Source organism: Nothobranchius furzeri, chromosome 7 (assembly GCF_043380555.1).
Source record: "Nothobranchius furzeri strain GRZ-AD chromosome 7, NfurGRZ-RIMD1, whole genome shotgun sequence".
Taxonomy (NCBI): Eukaryota; Metazoa; Chordata; class Actinopteri; order Cyprinodontiformes; family Nothobranchiidae; genus Nothobranchius; species Nothobranchius furzeri.
This window is the reverse complement of record NC_091747.1, coordinates 17397783-17418182: the sequence shown is the minus strand read 5'-3', so window position 1 is coordinate 17418182 and position 20400 is coordinate 17397783.

Sequence of the window (20400 nt, the reverse complement as noted above, 5' to 3'; positions counted from 1 at the left end):
AGAAGCCAAGTTATAAGCCCACAATTGTGTAAACGGACTACTTCTTTAAATTGACACCAGATCCGGTGACCTTTGGGACATGGTTTGACCCCCTTAGGAAAGGGCTATCATCATGAAACGTTCAGATCACTTACAACTCAATAGATTCCACCTTCCTGTAACGTTTCAGCCTGATTGGACCTTGTTTTCACACAAATGGACCCAGAATGATGTGAAATTGTGCTTCGTGCAACATAATTCTGGGTGCCATTTAAAAACCATAAGTGCTAATGACTCCATTCCTTTTTGAGGTAATAGGGGCTGTTAATTTGAGTACTCTAAAACAAACCTGACCTCTCTAGGATATTCAGAAGCCAAGTTATAAGCCCACAAATGTGTAACTGGACTACTTCTTTAAATTGACACCAGATCAGGTGACCTTTGGGACATGGTTTGACACCCTTAGGAAAGTGCTATCATCATGAAACGTTCAGATCACTTACAACTCAATAGATTCTACCTTCCTGTAACGTTTCAGCCTGATTGGACCTTGTTTTCACACAAATGAACCCAGAATGATGTGAAATTGTGCTTCGTGCAACATAATTCTGGGTGCCATTTAAAAACCATAAGTGCTAATGACTCCATTCCTTTTTGTGGTTGTAGGGGCTGTTGATTGGAGTATACTAAAACAAACCTGATCTCTCTAGGACATTCAGAAGCCAAGTTATAAGCCCACAAATGTGTAACTGGACTACTTCTTTAAATTGACACCAGATCCGGTGACCTTTGGGACATGGTTTGACCCCCTTAGGAAAGTGCTATCATCATGAAACGTTCAGATCACTTACAACTCAATAGATTCTACCTTCCAGTAACGCTTCAGCCTGATTGGACCTTGTTTTCACACAAATGAACCCAGAATGTTGTGAAATTGTGCTTCGTGCAACATAATTCTGGGTGCCATTTAAAAACCATAAGTGCTAATGACTCCATTCCTTTTAATGGTAATGGGGGCTGTTGATTGGAGTACACTAAAACAAACCTGATCTCTCTAGGACATTCAGAAGCCAAGTTATAATCCCTCAAAGGTGTAATTGGACTATTTCTTTAAAGTGACACCAGGCCCGGTGACCTTTGGGACATGGTTTTACCCCCTATAGGAATGTGTGATCATAATGAAATGTTCAGATCACTTACAACTCAATAGATTCTACCTTCTTGTAACGTTTCAGCCTGATTGGACCTTGTTTTCACACAAATGGACCCAGAATGATGTGAAATTGTGCTTCGAGCAACATAATTCTGGGTGCCATTTACAAACCATAAGTGCTAATGACTCCATTCCTTTTTGTGGTTGTAGGGGCTGTTGATTGGAGTATACTAAAACAAACCTGATCTCTCTAGGACATTCAGAAACCAAGTTATAAGCCCACAAATGTGTAACTGGACTACTTCTTTAAATTGACACCAGATCCGGTGACCTTTGGGACATGGTTTGACCCGCTTAGGAAAGTTCTATCATCATGAAACGTTCAGATCACTTACAACTCAATAGATTCTACCTTCCTGTAACGTTTCAGCCTGATTGTACCTTATTTTCACACAAATGAACCCAGAATGATGTGAAATTGTGCTCGTGCAACATCATTCTGAGTGCCATTTAGAAACCATAAGTGCTAATGACTCCATTCCTTTTTGTGGTTGTAGGGGCTGTTGATTGGAGTATACTAAAACAAACCTGATCTCTCTAGGACATTCAGAAGCCAAGTTATAAGCCCACAAATGTGTAAACGGACTACTTCTTTAAATTGACACCAGATCCGGTGACCTTTGGGACATTGTTTGACCCCCTTAGGAAAGGGCTATCATCATGAAACGTTCAGATCACTTACAACTCAATAGATTCTGCCTTCCTGTAACGTTTCAGCCTGATTGGACCTTGTTTTCACACAAATGAACCCAGAATGATGTGAAATTGTGCTTCGTGCAACATAATTCTGGGTGCCATTTAAAAACCATAAGTGCTAATGACTCCATTCCTTTTAGTGGTAATGGGGGCTGTTACTTGGAGTACTCTAAAACAAACCTGACCTCTCTAGGATATTCAGAAGCCAAGTCATAAGCCCACAAAGGTGTAACTGGACTACTTCTTTAAAGTGACACCAGGCCCGTTGACCTTTGGGACATGGTTTTACCCCTATTAGGAATGTGCGATCATCTTGAAATGTTCAGATCACTTACAACTCAATAGATTCTACCTTCTTGTAACGTTTCAGCCTGACTGGACCTTGTTTTCACACAAATGGACCCAGAATGATGTGAAATTGTGCTTCGTGCAACATAATTCTGGGTGCCATTTACAAACCATAAGTGCTAATGACTCCATTCCTTTTTGTGGTTGTAGGGGCTGTTGATTGGAGTGTACTAAAACAAACCTGATCTCTCTAGGACATTCAGAAGCCAAGTTATAAGACCACAAATGTGTAACTGGACTACTTCTTTAAATTGACACCAGATCCGGTGACCTTTGGGACATGGTTTGACCCCCTTAGGAAAGTGCTATCATCATGAAACGTTCAGATCACTTACAACTCAATAGATTCTACCTTCCTGTAACGTTTCAGCCTGACTGGACCTTGTTTTCACACAAATGAACCCAGAATGATGTGAAATTGTGCTTCGTGCAACATAATTCTGCGTGCCATTTACAAACCATCAGTGCTAATGACTCCATTCCTTTTTGTGGTTTTAGGGGCTGTTGATTGGAGTATACTAAAACAAACCTGATCTCTCTAGGACATTCAGAAGCCAAGTTATAAGCCCACAAATGTGTAACTGGACTACTTCTTTAAAATGACACCAGATCCGGTGACCTTTGGGACATGGTTTGACACCCTTAGGAAACTGCTATCATCATGAAACGTTCAGATCACTTACAACTCAATAGATTCTACCTTCCTGTAACGTTTCAGCCTGATTGGACCTTGTTTTCACACAAATGAACCCAGAATGATGTGAAATTGTGCTTTGTGCAACAAAATTCTGGGTGCCATTTAAAAACCATAAGTGCTAATGACTCCATTCCTTTTTGGGGTAATGGGGGCTGTTAATTGGAGTACTCTAAAACAAACCTGACCTCTTTAGGATATTCAGAATCCAAGTTATAAGCCCACAAAGGTGTAACTGGACTACTTCTTTAAAGTGACACCAGGCCCGGTGACCTTTGGGACATGGTTTGACCCCCTGTAGGAATGTGCGATCATCATGAAACGTTCAGATCACTTACAACTCAATAGATTCTACCTTCTTGTAACGTTTCAGCCTGACTGGACCTTGTTTTCACACAAATGGACCCAGAATGATGTGAAATTGTGCTTCGTGCCACATAATTCTGGGTGCCATTTACAAACCATAAGTGCTAATGACACCATTCCTTTTTGTGGTTGTAGGGGCTGGTGATTGGAGTACACTAAAACAAACCTGATCTCTCTAGGACATTCAGAAGCCAAGTTATAAGCCCACAAATGTGTAACTGGACTACTTCTTTAAATTGACACCGATCCAGTGACCTTTGGGACATGGTTTGACCCCCTATAGGAAAGTGCTATCATCATGAAACGTTCAGATCACTTACAACTCAATAGATTCTACCTTCCTGTAACGTTTCAGCCTGATTGGACCTTGTTTTCACACAAATGAACCCAGAATGATGTGAAATTGTGCTTCGTGCAACAAAATTCTGGGTGCCATTTAAAAACCATAAGATCTAATGACTCCATTCCTTTTTGGGGTAATGGGGGCTGTTAATTGGAGTACTCTAAATTAAACCTGACCTCTCTAGGATATTCAGAAGCCAAGTTATAAGCCCACAAAGGTGTAACTGGACTACTTCTTTAAAGTGACACCAGGCCCGGTGACCTTTGGGACATGGTTTGACCCCCTTAGTAATGTGCGATCATCATGAAACGTTCAGATCACTTACAACTCAATAGATTCTACCTTCTTGTAACGTTTCAGCCTGATTGGACCTTGTTTTCACACAAATGGACCCAGAATGATGTGAAATTGTGCTTCATGCAACATAATTCTGGGTGCCATTTACAAACCATAATGATTCCATTCCTTTTCGTGGTTGTAGGGGCCGTTGATTGGAGTACACTAAAACAAACCTGATCTCTCTAGGACATTCAGAAGCCAAGTTATAAGCCCACAAAGGTGTAACTGGACTACTTCTTTAAAGTGACACCAGGCCCGGTGACCTTTGGGACATGGTTTGACCCCCTATATGAATGTGCGATCATCATGAAACGTTCATATCACTTAAAACTCAATTGATTCTACCTTCTTGTAACGTTTCAGCCTGATTGGACCTTGTTTTCACACAAATGGACCCAGAATGATGTGAAATTGTGCTTTGTGCAACATAATTCTGGGTGCCATTTAAAAACCATAAGTGCTAATGACTCCATTCCTTTTTGGGGTAATGGGGGCTGTTAATTGGAGTACTCTAAAACAAACCTGACCTCTCTAGGACATTCAGAAGCCAAGTTATAAGCCCACAAAGGTGTAACTGGACTACTTCTTTAAAGTGACACCAGGCCCGGTGACCTTTGGAACATGGTTTGACCCCCTATAGGAATGTGCGATCATCATGAAACTTTCAGATCCCTTACAACTCAACAGATTCTACCTTCTTGTAACGTTTCAGCCTGACTGGACCTTGTTTTCACACAAATGGACCCAGAATGATGTGAAATTGTGCTTCGTGCAACATAATTCTGGGTGCCATTTAAAAGCCATAAGTGCTAATGACTCCATTCCTTTTTGTGGTTGTAGGGGCTGTTGATTGGAGTACACTAAAACAAACCTGATCTCTCTAGGACATTCAGAAGCCAAGTTATATGCCCACAAATGTGTAACTGGACTACTTCTTTAAATTGACACCAGATCCGGTGACCTCTGGGACATGGTTTGACCCCCTTAGGAAAGTGCTATCATCATGAAACGTTCAGATCACTTACAACTCAATAGATTCTACCTTCCTGTAACGTTTCAGCCTGATTGGACCTTGTTTTCACACAAATGAACCCAGAATGATGTGAAATTGTGCTTCGTGCAACATAATTCTGGGTGCCATTTAAAAACCATAAGTGCTAATGACTCCATTCCTTTTTGTGGTTTTAGGGGCTGTTGATTGGAGTACACTAAACCAAACCTGATCTCTCTAGGACATTCAGAAGCCAAGTTTTAAGCCCACAAATGTGTAACTGGACTACTTTTTTAAATTGACACCGATCCGGTGACCTTTGGGACATGGTTTTACCTCCTTAGGAAAGTGCTATCATCATGAAACGTTCAGATCACTTACAACTCAATAGATTCTACCTTCCTGTAACGTTTCAGTCTGATTGGACCTTGTTTTCACACAAATGAACCCAGAATGATGTGAAATTGTGCTTCGTGCCACATAATTCTGGGTGCCATTTACAACCCATAAGTGCTAATGACTCCATTCCTTTTAGTGGTAATAGGGGCTGTTAATTGGAGTACTCTAAAACAAACCTGACCTCTCTAGGATATTCAGAAGCCAAGTTATAAGCCCACAAATTTGTAACTGGACTACTTCTTTAAAGTGACACCAGGCCCGGTGACCTTTGGGACATGGTTTGACCCCCTATAGGAATGTGCGATCATCATGAAACGTTCAGATCACTTACAACTCAATAGATTCTACCTTCTTGTAACGTTTCAGCCTGATTGGAGCTTGTTTTCACACAAATGGACCCAGAATGATGTGAAATTGTGCTTCGTGCAACATGATTATGGGTGCCATTTACAAACCATAAGTGCTAATGACTCCATTCCTTTTTGGGGTAATGGGGGCTGTTAATTGGAGTACTCTAAATTAAACCTGACCTCTCTAGGATATTCAGAAGCCAAGTTATAAGCCCACAAAGGTGTAACTGGACTACTTCTTTAAAGTGACACCAGGCCTGGTGACCTTTGGGACATGGTTTGACCCCCTTAGGAATGTGCGATCATCGTGAAACGTTCAGATCACTTACAACTCAATAGATTCTACCTTCTTGTAACGTTTCAGCCTGATTGGACCTTGTTTTCACACAAATGGACCCAGAATGATGTGAAATTGTGCTTCGTGCAACATAATTCTGGGCGCCATTTACAAACCATAAGTGCTAATGACTCCATTCCTTTTTGTGGCTGTAGGGGCTGTTTATTGGAGTACACTAAAACAAGCCTGACCTCTCTCGGACATTCAGAAGCCAAGTTATAAGCCCACAAATGTGTAACTGGACTACTTATTTAAAGTGACACCAGGCCCGGTGACCTTTGGGACATGGTTTGACCCCCTATAGGAATGTGTGATCATCATGAAACGTTCAGATCACTTACAACTCAATAGATTCTACCTTCTTGTAACGTTTCAGCCTGAATGGACCTTGTTTTCACACAAATGGACCCAGAATGATGTGAAATTGTGCTTCGTGCATCATAATTCTGGGTGCCATTTACAAACCATAAGTGCTAATGACTCCATTCCTTTTTGTGGTTGTAGGGGCTGTTGATTGTAGTACTCTGAAACAAACCTGATCACTCTGGGACATTCAGAAGCCAAGTTATAAGCCCACAAATGTGTAACTGGACTACTTCTTTACATTGACACCAGGCCCGTTGACCTTTGGGACATGGTTTGACCCCCCTATAGGAATGTGCGATCATCATGAAACGTTCATATCACTTACAACTCAATAGATTCTACCTTCTTGTAACGTTTCAGCCTGATTGGACCTTGTTTTCACACAAATTGACCCAGAATGGTGTGAAATTTTGCTTCGTGCAACATAATTCTGGGTGCCATTTACAAACCATAAGTTCTAATGACTCCATTCTTTTTTGTGGTTGTAGGGGCTGTTGATTGGAGTACACTAAAACAAACCTGATCTCTCTAGGACATTCAGAAGCCAAGTTATAAGCCCACAAATGTGTAACTGGACTACTTCTTTAAATTGACACCGATCCAGTGACCTTTGGGACATGGTTTGACCCCCTATAGGAAAGTGCTATCATCATGAAACGTTCAGATCACTTACAACTCAATAGATTCTACCTTCCTGTAACGTTTCAGCCTGATTGGACCTTGTTTTCACACAAATGAACCCAGAATGATGTGAAATTGTGCTTCGTGCAACAAAATTCTGGGTGCCATTTAAAAATCATAAGATCTAATGACTCCATTCCTTTTTGGGGTAATGGGGGCTGTTAATTGGAGTACTCTAAATTAAACCTGACCTCTCTAGGATATTCAGAAGCCAAGTTATAAGCCCACAAAGGTGTAACTGGACTACTTCTTTAAAGTGACACCAGGCCCGGTGACCTTTGGGACATGGTTTGACCCCCTTAGTAATGTGCGATCATCATGAAACGTTCAGATCACTTACAACTCAATAGATTCGACCTTCTTGTAACGTTTCAGCCTGATTGGACCTTGTTTTCACACAAATGGACCCAGAATGATTTGAAATTGTGCTTCATGCAACATAATTCTGGGTGCCATTTACAAACCATAATGATTCCATTCCTTTTTGTGGTTGTAGAGGCCGTTGATTGGAGTACACTAAAACAAACCTGATCTCTCTAGGACATTCAGAAGCCAAGTAATAAGCCCACAAAGGTGTAACTGGACTACTTCTTTAAAGTGACACCAGGCCCGGTGACCTTTGGGACATGGTTTGACCCCCTATATGAATGTGCGATCATCATGAAACGTTCATATCACTTAAAACTCAATTGATTCTACCTTCTTGTAACGTTTCAGCCTGATTGGACCTTGTTTTCACACAAATGGACCCAGAATGATGTGAAATTGTGCTTTGTGCAACATAATTCTGGGTTCCATTTAAAAACCATAAGTGCTAATGACTCCATTCCTTTTTGGGGTAATGGGGGCTGTTAATTGGAGTACTCTAAAACAAACCTGACCTCTCTAGGATATTCAGAAGCCAAGTTATAAGCCCACAAAGGTGTAACTGGACTACTTCTTTAAAGTGACACCAGGCCCGGTGACCTTTGGGACATGGTTTGACCCCCATAGGAATGTGCGATCATCATGAAACGTTCAGATCATTTACAACTCAACAGATTCTACCTTCTTGTAACGTTTCAGCCTGACTGGACCTTGTTTTCACACAAATGGACCCAGAATGATGTGAAATTGTGCTTCGTGCAACATAATTCTGGGTGCCATTTAAAAGCCATAAGTGCTAATGACTCCATTCCTTTTTGTGGTTGTAGGGGCTGTTGATTGGAGTACACTAAAACAAACCTGATCTCTCTAGGACATTCAGAAGCCAAGTTATATGCCCACAAATGTGTAACTGGACTACTTCTTTAAATTGACACCAGATCCGGTGACCTCTGGGACATGGTTTGACCCCCTTAGGAAAGTGCTATCATCATGAAACGTTCAGATCACTTACAACTCAATAGATTCTACCTTCCTGTAACGTTTCAGCCTGATTGGACCTTGTTTTCACACAAATGAACCCAGAATGATGTGAAATTGTGCTTCTTGCAACATAATTCTGGGTGCCATTTAAAAACCATAAGTGCTAATGACTCCATTCCTTTTTGTGGTTTTAGGGGCTGTTGATTGGAGTACACTAAAACAAACCTGATCTCTCTAGGACATTCAGAAGCCAAGTTATAAGCCCACAAATGTGTAACTGGACTACTTTTTTAAATTGACACCGATCCGGTGACCTTTGGGACATGGTTTTACCTCCTTAGGAAAGTGCTATCATCATGAAACGTTCAGATCACTTACAACTCAATAGATTCTACCTTCCTGTAACGTTTCAGTCTGATTGGACCTTGTTTTCACACAAATGAACCCAGAATGATGTGAAATTTTGCTTCGTGCCACATAATTCTGGGTGCCATTTACAACCCATAAGTGCTAATGACTCCATTCCTTTTAGTGGTAATAGGGGCTGTTAATTGGAGTACTCTAAAACAAACCTGACCTCTCTAGGATATTCAGAAGCCAAGTTATAAGCCCACAAAGGTGTAACTGGACTACTTCTTTAAAGTGACACCAGGCCTGGTGACCTTTGGGACATGGTTTGACCCCCTTAGGAATGTGCGATCATCGTGAAACGTTCAGATCACTTACAACTCAATAGATTCTACCTTCTTGTAACGTTTCAGCCTGATTGGACCTTGTTTTCACACAAATGGACCCAGAATGATGTGAAATTGTGCTTCGTGCAACATAATTCTGGGCGCCATTTACAAACCATAAGTGCTAATGACTCCATTCCTTTTTGTGGCTGTAGGGGCTGTTGATTGGAGTACACTAAAACAAGCCTGACCTCTCTTGGACATTCAGAAGCCAAGTTATAAGCCCACAAAGGTGTAACTGGACTACTTATTTAAAGTGACACCAGGCCCGGTGACCTTTGGGACATGTTTTGACCCCCTATAGGAATGTGTGATCATCATGAAACGTTCAGATCACTTACAACTCAATAGATTCTACCTTCTTGTAACGTTTCAGCCTGAATGGACCTTGTTTTCACACAAATGGACCCAGAATGATGTGAAATTGTGCTTCGTGCATCATAATTCTGGGTGCCATTTACAAACCATAAGTGCTAATGACTCCATTCCTTTTTGTGGTTGTAGGGGCTGTTGATTGTAGTACTCTGAAACAAACCTGATCACTCTGGGACATTCAGAAGCCAAGTTATAAGCCCACAAATGTGTAACTGGACTACTTCTTTACATTGACACCAGGCCCGTTGACCTTTGGGACATGGTTTGACCCCCTATAGGAATGTGCGATCATCATGAAACGTTCATATCACTTACAACTCAATAGATTCTACCTTCTTGTAACGTTTCAGCCTGATTGGACCTTGTTTTCACACAAATGGACCAAGAATGATGTGAAATTGTGCTTCGTGCAACATAATTCTGGGTGCCATTTACAAACCATAAGTTCTAATGACTCCATTCTTTTTTGTGGTTGTAGGGGCTGTTGATTGGAGTACACTAAAACAAACCTGATCTCTCTAGGACATTCAGAAGCCAAGTTATAAGCCCACAAATGTGTAACTGGACTACTTCTTTAAAGTGACACCAGATCCGGTGACCTTTGGGACATGGTTTGACACCCTTAGGAAACTGCTATCATCATGAAACGTTCAGATCACTTACAACTCAATAGATTCTACCTTCCTGTAACGTTTCAGCCTGATTGGACCTTGTTTTCACACAAATGAACCCAGAATAATGTGAAATTGTGCTTTGTGCAACATAATTCTGGGTGCCATTTAAAAACCATAAGTGCTAATGACTCCATTCCTTTTTGGGGTAATGGGGGCTGTTAATTGGAGTACTCTAAAACAAACCTGACCTCTTTAGGATATTCAGAAGCCAAGTTATAAGCCCACAAAGGTGTAACTGGACTACTTCTTTAAAGTGACACCAGGCCCGGTGACCTTTGGGACATGGTTTGACCCCCTGTAGGAATGTGCGATCATCATGAAACGTTCAGATCACTTACAACTCAATAGATTCTACCTTCTTGTAACGTTTCAGCCTGATTGGACCTTGTTTTCACACAAATGGACCCAGAATGATGTGAAATTGTGCTTCATGCAACATAATTCTGGGTGCCATTTACAAACCATAATGATTCCATTCCTTTTTGTGGTTGTAGAGGCCGTTGATTGGAGTACACTAAAACAAACCTGATCTCTCTAGGACATTCAGAAGCCAAGTAATAAGCCCACAAAGGTGTAACTGGACTACTTCTTTAAAGTGACACCAGGCCCGGTGACCTTTGGGACATGGTTTGACCCCCTATATGAATGTGCGATCATCATGAAACGTTCATATCACTTAAAACTCAATTGATTCTACCTTCTTGTAACGTTTCAGCCTGATTGGACCTTGTTTTCACACAAATGGACCCAGAATGATGTGAAATTGTGCTTTGTGCAACATAATTCTGGGTTCCATTTAAAAACCATAAGTGCTAATGACTCCATTCCTTTTTGGGGTAATGGGGGCTGTTAATTGGAGTACTCTAAAACAAACCTGACCTCTCTAGGATATTCAGAAGCCAAGTTATAAGCCCACAAAGGTGTAACTGGACTACTTCTTTAAAGTGACACCAGGCCCGGTGACCTTTGGGACATGGTTTGACCCCCTATAGGAATGTGCGATCATCATGAAACGTTCAGATCATTTACAACTCAACAGATTCTACCTTCTTGTAACGTTTCAGCCTGACTGGACCTTGTTTTCACACAAATGGACCCAGAATGATGTGAAATTGTGCTTCGTGCAACATAATTCTGGGTGCCATTTAAAAGCCATAAGTGCTAATGACTCCATTCCTTTTTGTGGTTGTAGGGGCTGTTGATTGGAGTACACTAAAACAAACCTGATCTCTCTAGGACATTCAGAAGCCAAGTTATATGCCCACAAATGTGTAACTGGACTACTTCTTTAAATTGACACCAGATCCGGTGACCTCTGGGACATGGTTTGACCCCCTTAGGAAAGTGCTATCATCATGAAACGTTCAGATCACTTACAACTCAATAGATTCTACCTTCCTGTAACGTTTCAGCCTGATTGGACCTTGTTTTCACACAAATGAACCCAGAATGATGTGAAATTGTGCTTCTTGCAACATAATTCTGGGTGCCATTTAAAAACCATAAGTGCTAATGACTCCATTCCTTTTTGTGGTTTTAGGGGCTGTTGATTGGAGTACACTAAAACAAACCTGATCTCTCTAGGACATTCAGAAGCCAAGTTATAAGCCCACAAATGTGTAACTGGACTACTTTTTTAAATTGACACCGATCCGGTGACCTTTGGGACATGGTTTTACCTCCTTAGGAAAGTGCTATCATCATGAAACGTTCAGATCACTTACAACTCAATAGATTCTACCTTCCTGTAACGTTTCAGTCTGATTGGACCTTGTTTTCACACAAATGAACCCAGAATGATGTGAAATTTTGCTTCGTGCCACATAATTCTGGGTGCCATTTACAACCCATAAGTGCTAATGACTCCATTCCTTTTAGTGGTAATAGGGGCTGTTAATTGGAGTACTCTAAAACAAACCTGACCTCTCTAGGATATTCAGAAGCCAAGTTATAAGCCCACAAAGGTGTAACTGGACTACTTCTTTAAAGTGACACCAGGCCTGGTGACCTTTGGGACATGGTTTGACCCCCTTAGGAATGTGCGATCATCGTGAAACGTTCAGATCACTTACAACTCAATAGATTCTACCTTCTTGTAACGTTTCAGCCTGATTGGACCTTGTTTTCACACAAATGGACCCAGAATGATGTGAAATTGTGCTTCGTGCAACATAATTCTGGGCGCCATTTACAAACCATAAGTGCTAATGACTCCATTCCTTTTTGTGGCTGTAGGGGCTGTTTATTGGAGTACACTAAAACAAGCCTGACCTCTCTTGGACATTCAGAAGCCAAGTTATAAGCCCACAAAGGTGTAACTGGACTACTTATTTAAAGTGACACCAGGCCCGGTGACCTTTGGGACATGTTTTGACCCCCTATAGGAATGTGTGATCATCATGAAACGTTCAGATCACTTACAACTCAATAGATTCTACCTTCTTGTAACGTTTCAGCCTGAATGGACCTTGTTTTCACACAAATGGACCCAGAATGATGTGAAATTGTGCTTCGTGCATCATAATTCTGGGTGCCATTTACAAACCATAAGTGCTAATGACTCCATTCCTTTTTGTGGTTGTAGGGGCTGTTGATTGTAGTACTCTGAAACAAACCTGATCACTCTGGGACATTCAGAAGCCAAGTTATAAGCCCACAAATGTGTAACTGGACTACTTCTTTACATTGACACCAGGCCCGTTGACCTTTGGGACATGGTTTGACCCCCTATAGGAATGTGCGATCATCATGAAACGTTCATATCACTTACAACTCAATAGATTCTACCTTCTTGTAACGTTTCAGCCTGATTGGACCTTGTTTTCACACAAATGGACCAAGAATGATGTGAAATTGTGCTTCGTGCAACATAATTCTGGGTGCCATTTACAAACCATAAGTTCTAATGACTCCATTCTTTTTTGTGGTTGTAGGGGCTGTTGATTGGAGTACACTAAAACAAACCTGATCTCTCTAGGACATTCAGAAGCCAAGTTATAAGCCCACAAATGTGTAACTGGACTACTTCTTTAAAGTGACACCAGATCCGGTGACCTTTGGGACATGGTTTGACACCCTTAGGAAACTGCTATCATCATGAAACGTTCAGATCACTTACAACTCAATAGATTCTACCTTCCTGTAACGTTTCAGCCTGATTGGACCTTGTTTTCACACAAATGAACCCAGAATAATGTGAAATTGTGCTTTGTGCAACATAATTCTGGGTGCCATTTAAAAACCATAAGTGCTAATGACTCCATTCCTTTTTGGGGTAATGGGGGCTGTTAATTGGAGTACTCTAAAACAAACCTGACCTCTTTAGGATATTCAGAAGCCAAGTTATAAGCCCACAAAGGTGTAACTGGACTACTTCTTTAAAGTGACACCAGGCCCGGTGACCTTTGGGACATGGTTTGACCCCCTGTAGGAATGTGCGATCATCATGAAACGTTCAGATCACTTACAACTCAATAGATTCTACCTTCTTGTAACGTTTCAGCCTGATTGGACCTTGTTTTCACACAAATGGACCCAGAATGATGTGAAATTGTGCTTCGTGCCACATAATTCTGGGTGCCATTTACAAACCATAAGTGCTAATGACTCCATTCCTTTTTGTGGTTGTAGGGGCTGGTGATTGGAGTACACTAAAAAAACCTGATCTCTCTAGGACATTCAGAAGCCAAGTTATAAGCCCACAAATGTGTAACTGGACTACTTCTTTAAATTGACACCGATCCAGTGACCTTTGGGTCATGGTTTGACCCCCTATAGGAAAGTGCTATCATCATGAAACGTTCAGATCACTTACAACTCAATAGATTCTACCTTCCTGTAACGTTTCAGCCTGATTGGACCTTGTTTTCACACAAATGAACCCAGAATGATGTGAAATTGTGCTTCGTGCAACAAAATTCTGGGTGCCATTTAAAAACCATAAGATCTAATGACTCCATTCCTTTTTGGGGTAATGGGGGCTGTTAATTGGAGTACTCTAAATTAAACCTGACCTCTCTAGGATATTCAGAAGCCAAGTTATAAGCCCACAAAGGTGTAACTGGACTACTTCTTTAAAGTGACACCAGGCCCGGTGACCTTTGGGACATGGTTTGACCCCCTTAGTAATGTGCGATCATCATGAAACGTTCAGATCACTTACAACTCAATAGATTCTACCTTCTTGTAACGTTTCAGCCTGATTGGACCTTGTTTTCACACAAATGGACCCAGAATGATGTGAAATTGTGCTTCATGCAACATAATTCTGGGTGCCATTTACAAACCATAATGATTCCATTCCTTTTTGTGGTTGTAGGGGCCGTTGATTGGAGTACACTAAAACAAACCTGATCTCTCTAGGACATTCAGAAGCCAAGTTATAAGCCCACAAAGGTGTAACTGGACTACTTCTTTAAAGTGACACCAGGCCCGGTGACCTTTGGGACATGGTTTGACCCCCTATATGAATGTGCGATCATCATGAAACGTTCATATAAATTACAACTCAATTGATTCTACCTTCTTGTAACGTTTCAGCCTGATTGGACCTTGTTTTCACACAAATGGACCCAGAATGATGTGAAATTGTGCTTTGTGCAACATAATTCTGGGTGCCATTTAAAAACCATAAGTGCTAATGACTCCATTCCTTTTTGGGGTAATGGGGGCTGTTAATTGGAGTACTCTAAAACAAACCTGACCTCTCTAGGATATTCAGAAGCCAAGTTATAAGCCCACAAAGGTGTAACTGGACTACTTCTTTAAAGTGACACCAGGCCCAGTGACCTTTGGGACATGGTTTGACCCCCTATAGGAATGTGTGATCATCATGAAACTTTCAGATCACTTACAACTCAACAGATTCTACCTTCTTGTAACGTTTCAGCCTGACTGGACCTTGTTTTCACACAAATGAACCCAGAATGATGTGAAATTGTGCTTCGTGCAACATAATTCTGGGTGCCATTTAAAAACCATAAGTGCTAATGACTCCATTCCTTTTTGGGGTAATGGGGGCTGTTAATTGGAGTACTCTAAAACAAACCTGATCTCTCTAGGACATTCAGAAGCCAAGTTATATGCCCACAAATGTGTAACTGGACTACTTCTTTAAATTGACACCAGATCCGGTGACCTCTGGGACATGGTTTGACCCCCTTAGGAAAGTGCTATCATCATGAAACGTTCAGATCACTTACAACTCAATAGATTCTACCTTCCTGTAACGTTTCAGCCTGATTGGACCTTGTTTTCACACAAATGAACCTAGAATGATGTGAAATTGTGCTTCGTGCAACATAATTCTGGGTGCCATTTAAAAACCATAAGTGCTAATGACTCCATTCCTTTTTGTGGTTTTAGGGGCTGTTGATTGGAGTACACTAAAACAAACCTGATCTCTCTAGGACATTCAGAAGCCAAGTTATAAGCCCACAAATGTGTAACTGGACTACTTTTTTAAATTGACACCGATCCGGTGACCTTTGGGACATGGTTTTACCTCCTTAGGAAAGTGCTATCATCATGAAACGTTCAGATCACTTACAACTCAATAGATTCTACCTTCCTGTAACGTTTCAGTCTGATTGGACCTTGTTTTCACACAAATGAACCCAGAATGATGTGTAATTTTGCTTCGTGCCACATAATTCTGGGTGCCATTTACAACCCATAAGTGCTAATGACTCCATTCCTTTTTGGGGTAATGGGGGCTGTTAATTGGAGTACTCTAAATTAAACCTGACCTCTCTAGGATATTCAGAAGCCAAGTTATAAGCCCACAAAGGTGTAACTGGACTACTTATTTAAAGTGACACGAGGCCCGGTGACCTTTGGGACATGGTTTGACCCCCTATAGGAATGTGCGATCATCATGAAACGTTCAGATCACTTACAACTCAATAGATTCTACCTTCTTGTAATGTTTCAGCCTGATTGGACCTTGTTTTCACACAAATGAACCCAGAATGATGTGAAATTGTGCTTCGTGCAACATAATTCTGGGTGCCATTTAAAAACCATAAGTGCTAATGACTCCATTCCTTTTTGTGGTTGTAGGGGCTGTTGATTGTAGTACTCTGAAACAAACCTGATCACTCTAGGACATTCAGAAGCCAAGTTATAAGCCCACAAATGTGTAACTGGACTACTTCTTTACATTGACACCAGGCCCGTTGACCTTTGGGACATGATTTGACCCCCTATAGGAATGTGCGATCATCATGAAACGTTCATATCACTTACAACTCAATAGATTCTACCTTCTTGTAACGTTTCAGCCTGATTGGACCTTGTTTTCACACAAATCGACCCAGAATGATGTGAAATTGTGCTTCGTGCAACATAATTCTGGGTGCCATTTACAAACCATAAGTTCTAATGACTCCATTCTTTTTTGTGGTTGTAGGGGCTGTTGATTGGAGTACACTAAAACAAACCTGATCTCTCTAGGACATTCAGAAGCCAAGTTATAAGCCCACAAATGTGTAACTGGACTACTTCTTTAAAGTGACACCAGATCCGGTGACTTTTGGGACATGGTTTGACCCACTTAGGAATGTGCGATCATCATGAAACGTTCAGATCACTTACAACTCAATAGATTCTACCTTCTTGTAACGTTTCAGCCTGATTGGACCTTGTTTTCACCCAAATGGACCCAGAATGATGTGAAATTGTGCTTCGTGCAACATAATTCTGGGTGCCATTTAAAAACCATAAGTGCTAATGACTCCATTCCTTTTTGAGGTAATAGGGGCTGTTAATTTGAGTACACTAAAACAAACCTGACCTCTCTAGGATATTAAGAAGCCAAGTTATAAGCCCACAAATGTGTAACTGGACTACTTCTTTAAAGTGACACCAGATCCGGTGACCTTTAGGACATGGATTGACACCCTGTAGGAATGTGCGATCATCATGAAACGTTCAGATCACTTACAACTCAATAGATTCTACCTTCTTGTAACGTTTCAGCCTGATTGGACCTTGTTTTCACACAAATGGACCCAGAATGATGTGAAATTGTGCTTCGTGCAACATAATTCTGGGTGCCATTTACAAACCATAAGTGCTAATGACTCCATTCCTTTTTGTGGTTGTAGGGGCTGTTGATTGGAGTACACTAAAACAAACCTGATCTCTCTAGGACATTCAGAAGCCAAGTTATAAGCCAACAAATGTGTAACTGGACTACTTCTTTAAATTGACACCGATCCAGTGACCTTTGGGACATGGTTTGACCCCCTATAGGAAAGTGCTATCATCATGAAACGTTCAGATCACTTAAAACTCAATAGATTCTACCTTCCTGTAACGTTTCAGCCTGATTGGACCTTGTTTTAACACAAATGAATCCCGGAATGATGGGAAATTGTGCTTCGTGCAACATAATTCTGGGTGCCATTTAAAAACCATAAGTTCTAATGACTCCATTCCTTTTTGGGGTAATGGGGGCTGTTAATTGGAGTACTCTAAATTAAACCTGACCTCTCTAGGATATTCAGAAGCCAAGTTATAAGCCCACAAAGGTGTAACTGGACTACTTCTTTAAAGTGACACCAGGCCCGGTGACCTTTGGGACATAGTTTGACCCCCTTAGGAATGTGCGATCGTCATGAAACGTTCAGATCACTTACAACTCAATAGATTCTACCTTCTTGTAACGTTTCAGCCTGATTGGACCTTGTTTTCACACAAATGGACCCAGAATGATGTGAAATTGTGCTTCGTGCAACATAATTCTGGGCGCCATTTACAAACCATAAGTGCTAATGACTCCATTCCTTTTTGTGGCTGTAGGGGCTGTTTATTGGAGTACACTAAAACAAGCCTGACCTCTCTAGGACATTCAGAAGCCAAGTTATAAGCCCACAAAGGTGTAACTGGACTACTTATTTAAAGTGACACGAGGCCCGGTGACCTTTGGGACATGGTTTGACCCCCTATAGGAATGTGCGATCATCATGAAACGTTCAGATCACTTACAACTCAATAGATTCTACCTTCTTGTAATGTTTCAGCCTGATTGGACCTTGTTTTCACACAAATGAACCCAGAATGATGTGAAATTGTGCTTTGTGCAACATAATTCTGGGTGCCATTTACAAACCATAAGTGCTAATGACTCCATTCCTTTTTGTGGCTGTAGGGGCTGTTTATTGGAGTACACTAAAACAAGCCTGACCTCTCTAGGACATTCAGAAGCCAAGTTATAAGCCCACAAAGGTGTAACTGGACTACTTATTTAAAGTGACACGAGGCCCGGTGACCTTTGGGACATGGTTTGACCCCCTATAGGAATGTGCGATCATCATGAAACGTTCAGATCACTTACAACTCAATAGATTCTACCTTCTTGTAATGTTTCAGCCTGATTGGACCTTGTTTTCACACAAATGAACCCAGAATGATGTGAAATTGTGCTTTGTGCAACATAATTCTGGGTGCCATTTACAAACCATAAGTGCTAATGACTCCATTCCTTTTTGTGGCTGTAGGGGCTGTTTATTGGAGTACACTAAAACAAGCCTGACCTCTCTAGGACATTCAGAAGCCAAGTTATAAGCCCACAAAGGTGTAACTGGACTACTTATTTAAAGTGACACGAGGCCCGGTGACCTTTGGGACATGGTTTGACCCCCTATAGGAATGTGCGATCATCATGAAACGTTCAGATCACTTACAACTCAATAGATTCTACCTTCTTGTAATGTTTCAGCCTGATTGGACCTTGTTTTCACACAAATGAACCCAGAATGATGTGAAATTGTGCTTCGTGCAACATAATTCTGGGTGCCATTTAAAAACCATAAGTGCTAATGACTCCATTCCTTTTTGTGGTTGTAGGGGCTGTTGATTGTAGTACTCTGAAACAAACCTGATCACTCTAGGACATTCAGAAGCCAAGTTATAAGCCCACAAATGTGTAACTGGACTACTTCTTTACATTGACACCAGGCCCGTTGACCTTTGGGACATGATTTGACCCCCTATAGGAATGTGCGATCATCATGAAACGTTAATATCACTTACAACTCAATAGATTCTACCTTCTTGTAACGTTTCAGCCTGATTGGACCTTGTTTTCACACAAATCGACCCAGAATGATGTGAAATTGTGCTTCGTGCAACATAATTCTGGGTGCCATTTACAAACCATAAGTTCTAATGACTCCATTCTTTTTTGTGGTTGTAGGGGCTGTTGATTGGAGTACACTAAAACAAACCTGATCTCTCTAGGACATTCAGAAGCCAAGTTATAAGCCCACAAATGTGTAACTGGACTACTTCTTTAAAGTGACACCAGATCCGGTGACTTTTGGGACATGGTTTGACCCACTTAGGAATGTGCGATCATCATGAAACGTTCAGATCACTTACAACTCAATAGATTCTACCTTCTTGTAACGTTTCAGCCTGATTGGACCTTGTTTTCACCCAAATGGACCTAGAATGATGTGAAATTGTGCTTCGTGCAACATAATTCTGGGTGCCATTTAAAAACCATAAGTGCTAATGACTCCATTCCTTTTTGAGGTAATAGGGGCTGTTAATTTGAGTACTCTAAAACAAACCTGACCTCTCTAGGATATTAAGAAGCCAAGTTATAAGCCCACAAATGTGTAACTGGACTACTTCTTTAAAGTGACACCAGATCCGGTGACCTTTAGGACATGGATTGACACCCTTAGGAAAGTGCTATCATCATGAAACGTTCAGATCACTTACAACTCAATAGATTCTACCTTCCTGTAACGTTTCAGCCTGATTGGACCTTGTTTTCACACAAATGAACCCAGAATGATGTGAAATTGTGCTTTGTGCAACATAATTCTGGGTGCCATTTAAAAACCATAAGTGCTAATGACTCCATTCCTTTTTGGGGTAATGGGGGCTGTTAATTGGAGTACTCTAAAACAAACCTGACCTCTTTAGGATATTCAGAAGCCAAGTTATAAGCCCACAAAGGTGTAACTGGACTACTTCTTTAAAGTGACACAAGATCCGGTGACCTTTAGGACATGGTTTGACCCACTTAGGAAAGTGCTATCATCATGAAACGTTCAAATAAATTACAACTCAATAGATTCTACCTTCCTGTAACGTTTCAGCCTGATTGGACCTTGTTTTCACACAAATGAACCCAGAATGATGTGAAATTGTG